The sequence below is a fragment of the Penaeus monodon genome, chromosome 7 (genome assembly GCF_015228065.2).
Source record: "Penaeus monodon isolate SGIC_2016 chromosome 7, NSTDA_Pmon_1, whole genome shotgun sequence".
NCBI lineage: Eukaryota > Metazoa > Arthropoda > Malacostraca > Decapoda > Penaeidae > Penaeus > Penaeus monodon.
The window spans coordinates 54,479,262-54,484,901 of NC_051392.1; the positions used below are offsets into that span (position 1 = coordinate 54,479,262).

The following is a 5,640-nucleotide window of genomic DNA, read 5'->3' on the forward strand; positions in this document are numbered from 1 at the left end:
TATTTAAAACTAAATTTGGTAGTGTATATATGTGTATATACTCTAGTTGTGTGAGATTGTTGCTGAATTAGTGATAAGGCCAAAAGGGCATCTGTTTTAATGGATTTATGATTTTTTTCTGTTTTTGTGAATTGATGAATGAATGAAATATTAAATGCATGAATAAAGAAAAGTAAAAAACAGAAAGTGAAGAGGTGTGTATGTATAGGTGTTATACATGTGAATGAGTGTGGGTGATCTTCCTTCATATTCCTACCATTTCAATTTTACTAATATAGGGCATTTCTATCTAATTTCCAAATAGAGAAGCTGCAACTCTGCCTGCAACAAACGCAATTTGTAAAGGTCAGTTGTACCCAGAGTGAAGAACCACCATCTCCCTTCTTGTCCAGTTTACACCATTGACATTCCACTTTCTTCTTCCTTCAATTCTTCCCATCATTTCCTCCTGTCTTTCTTCCCTCCTTCACACCAATCCTCTCTTTATTTCCGGACATTAGCATTGTTGTTGGCGGCCGGGGCAGCTCGCTTCTTGACAGTGGGCCTGTCGAACATCTGCTTCATCCCGCCTGCATTTCCGTTGAAGAACTTGTGGTTCATTTGCGACGTCAGCAGCCCAGGGGGAGTCGAATGAGGTGGTGTCCCTGGTCTACAAGGTGCGTGTACTTGGTCCGACCCGAGCGGCCAAAGTTCTTGACTTGCATGACCTGGGGAAGAAATTTGGGTTTTTAGATTTTTTTTTTTTTTTCAATGTTTATACAAGTCCAATAAATGCATAAGTATGTCACACATATTAATACTATAAAATGTAAATATCTATTATATCTATCCATCTATTATCTATATCTATATCTATCTATCTATCTATCTATCATTATCTATCTATCTATATATATTAGTATATTTATTATAGATATGATGATATATATATATTTCAATAATATTATATATATATATATATATTATATTAGATAAAACAAGACAAAATTAAAAGAAAAGAAGATGAGAAATGAAAAGAACTAAATAAAAATAAATCACCAGTTCTATTACATATACCTACCTCTCTTCCCCACTCTTCTGTCTTCATCCTCATCACTCACCCATTCACTCTCTCTCTCACTAATCACTCTCATTCTCATTCTAACTCTCTCTCACTCTCATTCTCATTCTATCTCTTATTCTCACTCTCACTCTCATGCTCACTCTCACACTCTCACTCTCACTCTACTCATCAGCACAATAGAGAATATCCTAAAAATTCACTCACCTTCGGCAGAATAGTCTTATCGAAGTGATCCTCAAGAGTTGCCCTGAGAAGTCCCTCTTGAACACGCCTCCTCCTCGTCCAGGAAGAAGGCGCCACGGTGGTATACTTCTGCAGGAACTTGTACTTCCCTTTGGTAGCTTTGTTGGTGATTACTAGGAAAAGGGAGATTGGGTGTTCATGATCACGCGAAACTGATGAAAGCGTAACAAAAATAGAATTGAGAGCAGAATGTTTTTTTTTTTTTTTTTTTTTTTTCTTAATTTTTTTTTGGGGGGGGGGGGGGGAGTAATACCTGATGGGAAATTTTTCTGCTGATAATTTTTTCATATTCTTGATAACAAATGTTGCTTGTACATGATTTTTTTTATATAACAATTTCTGGAAAATAAAATCATCAATATGCTTTGTTCGTATAGTGCACTGCCATTAATAAAGATACCTCAAACTATACTGTCCATAAATCTAAATTTTGGGGTACAGTCAACACAGCAGCACAAACCACATGTGAACTCCCACTCGGATAGTTTTCATGCCATATATGCAAAAACAGAGTAATGGTTAGATTAAATCTTGATATTTATACAAAACATATTATACTATATTTATCATTACTATACATTGTGACCACTTATTATCATTATTATTCATTAACATACGCCAACCTCTCACCTTGGGATTGTTGCGCAGCTCAATTCGTCTCTCTTCCTCCGTCATGTTTCTCAGCTTGTCAATCTCCTCTCTCTCCTTCTCTGCAGCTTCTCTTCTCCTGTTTAAGGGCAAAAGTAGAAATGTATAAGTGAATTCAAATATAGTTATTTCTTAAACATATGAGTAAGGATAATATTACTGCTATAGACTGAAGTCACTTATGAAAAAAATATCCATTTACAAGTGAAAATAATTAAGCCTGGGTTTAAGAAATGTAAATAATATTTGTTTGCTTATCCATGTGAACAAGACCTAATGACAAAGGATTTTTTGCATGCCAAACCGAGCCAAGCAGACGGTACCAGGCACAAAGCCACTTGAAGAAAAGAAAGAAAGAAAAAAAAAAAAACACAAGTACAGGAAACACGTTTTCCCCACTTGCTAGAATTTGGGCAATGGCATACACAATTTTCCAGGATATGAGGCTGTGATGAGACTTTGATCCTACTTTCCAGGGGCTGTAACTCCTCCAACAACTGCTTAGCACACATAACACAGAGCAGGCTCAACTGCATGTGGCATGGATATGGATACTTGCCATGTGGCATTTTACCATGGTACTGTTTACAGACAATGAGTGGCAAGCTAATGATACTAAATAGTACATTTCTAAAACATTATACAAGATCACATCAGTGATCAAAAGCCTGTGCTATTGCAAGGTCCTTTTGTATGAGCCTTGACAGAACCTGATACTCCCACCATCAGTAAACAACAAATTATTAAGACTTCCAAGAAATCCATATTAAGTCTGAGAAAACTGAAATTGCAGTAACTTTACAAATAATATAATAAAGGATTTGAGAGTGACTTTCCCCAGCATTCCTTAGCAGCAATTTCTATCTCCGAGTATTTTATGATCTCCTAACTCCCGTCTGTCTTTTATGATCTCCTAACTCCCATCTGTCTTCTGTTCCAACCAATCAACTAAGTGAGCTATTAGTACAGCATTCTTCCTTACAGAAATCACATCATTATTTTTTTAAGATTAATTGTCAATAATTTGTCAACAATTTGTGCTATCACACTAAGGTATCTTCAATCTAAAAGAACCCGACATTCTATGGTAATAGAAGTGATATACTTGTCACAGACATACTTTCTTTAACAGATTTTACCTAACCAACAGTATATTGACAAAATGTATTAATCATTTCTATCCCAGAATAGAATATAAAATTAACACTGAAAAATACCAATTAATCTTATAATTGTAAATGGCAAAAAATATATATATATTTTGGAACCTGAAAAGGTGAACAGATCTTTCAATGTAATTTGGGACGTAGTTAGGGTCTGGGTAACTGCTACAAACCTACATGGAGCCCTTTGAGAGTAAATCATGCTTGTGATTGATTTTTCTGAAATCAAAAATAATATACTCACGGAACTTTGGTAAAATAATATCATAAAGATGGCACATTACCTTATCTCTCTTTAATCTTCTAAGTTCCCGCAATTTCCATAGCTCATATTCTGCATCATCAGCTTCATCATCTGTGTTGATGTTATCAATGGGATCTCCATTTTCAATGGCATTGCGGATGTTGGCTGCCTGGCGGTGCTCGTGTTCAATCATGCGGAGTGTTTTCTCTGCGGCGTTCTTCTACCCTCTTCCTGGTCTCTACTTCTTGCTAGAGTAGGAAATATGAGTAACTTCAGAAACAAAAATGTTGAGAGAGACAAAGCAGTGCAGACGAAGGAAAGAATTAATTAAGAAAATATATCTGCATTTAATTCTGTAAGCATTTGCAAGCAAGCACAAAGATCTATAGCTGTTTGAGCTCCCAGGCTTTCTTCCATTATTTTAATCTTACCTGCTTTACTTTGGCCTGCTCCTGTTCCTTTTGGTGAATTGTGACTCTGTCTTTTCTTCTGACAAAAAACTGGTTTTAGTCTGGGCCCTTCCTCCTCTGAATCTGTCTCTTCTGAATACTCTGAGCTCTCTTCTTCTGATGACTCTTCGCTGCCTTCCTCTTCTTTACCCAACAACTGAGAGAGGGAGAGGGAGAGAGAGCGAGACCCCAATCAGATAACTGTGACAACTGAGGTGAATTTAGCAATATACATATTATGAAGTCTTTCCAATCTTATTTCATTTCACAAGCATATAGACACATCACACTCACCTCCTCCTCTTGCTGGATCTTCTGCAATGCTCGCTGACGGAGATTGAGGCGACGCAAAGCCAGCTCATTCTCATCAACCTCCCCTTCTGATTCACTGTCTGACTCTGCCAGGCGATGGCTAGTGCGCACTTCTGGCCGTACAGGTGGGATATCAGGCATGTCATCAGACATATCATCCTCATGCTCTTCCTCTTCTCTCTCTTCTTCACTCATGTCTACAATTTCTGCCTGGTAATAAGAGGAATAATTATGATGTTGCTTACATATAAATGAAAAAAAAAGGAAAGAAAAAACTCCTAAAGTGTGACATGAATTTCCTGCGCTTGACCTTACTAATACTAGAAATAAAAACATACCCTAGCTTATAGAAATCTATCAGTATGAATAATATGATCTTATATAATAAAAAGAGCTCTTTCACCCTGTTAACTTCTAGATAAGAATAATTCTGTCATCAGCCTATCTAAAAAATAATCAGCATGAGTAATAATGCCACATAATGAAATATTAAACCTAGAAAGAAAAATTTCATCACCATGACTTTACAAATTGTTAAATTTGAGTCTCTAACCTGATGTACAACTCTCCTCCTTGGCATTTCAACCTCTAACTCATCCTCACTGGGTGGCCTCTGTCGGTTGGCCAGCAGACGCCGTAACCTGGGGTCAGCCATCTCAGCCTCTGTGAGGGATTTGTGTGTGGGGGGTGAGGGGGGAGCAGCACCTCGTGGTCTAGTGAAGTCTTCATCCTCTTCCTCTTCTTCATCTGATGATGCTGGGGCATAGTCTGGTCGCTTTCCACTCACATAACGCTGTACTTTCACTTTTTTCATGGACACCTCACCTGAAAAGATCCATGGCCTTTGTTATTTTTTGGCATGCAGAATATACAATTTTGGAATTAACTATCAGTTTTTCTTTTCCACTTATTTATATGATAACTTGAATATCTCATTATACATATAACACTCTGATTTATGATAAAAAGGTTTTATGAAATACTTGTTAATCATAATAATCTATAACTTAACATAATTTTTATTGTATATAGTTCTATATTAGAAACAGGTGGGATAAACTTGCTTAGTCTTTTTATAAAACAACTTTTATTGATCTCCATTATATCTCACTGGAACTTGCACTGATTATTTTAAGCAAAAGTCAAAGCACTGGACATTGTCCTAAATACTATTATAGTACCTATTATATATATACTTACAGAACAAATGATTATATGCTAAGTAACATGATGGTTGATAATAGTGGATCCTGGTAGAAATTGCATACATGTTTTAGTAATATGATAAGAGATACATATTGCTATTTTCCAGCTATTTCTGCATTTTCTCTTACTGGGACCAATACTGCTGCTATAATTGAATTTAGAGGGTTAAATTCATTTTGTCAATTTCACAGTAATGTCAAACGAGTCACAGGTAAATAAGACACAAACTGACGTTGATAATGCTAAAAAAATGAACCTAGCTCTTTCTAAACCTTCTAGGCACTTTAATATCAAACATGGAAAACTTTTTTT

General features: G+C 36.2%; 1 pseudogene; it reads right to left on the reverse strand.

The window, feature by feature from the left end:
- LOC119575710 overlaps positions 1–5,640 on the reverse strand; it is a 20,396-nt pseudogene that overhangs the window by 413 nt on the left and 14,343 nt on the right.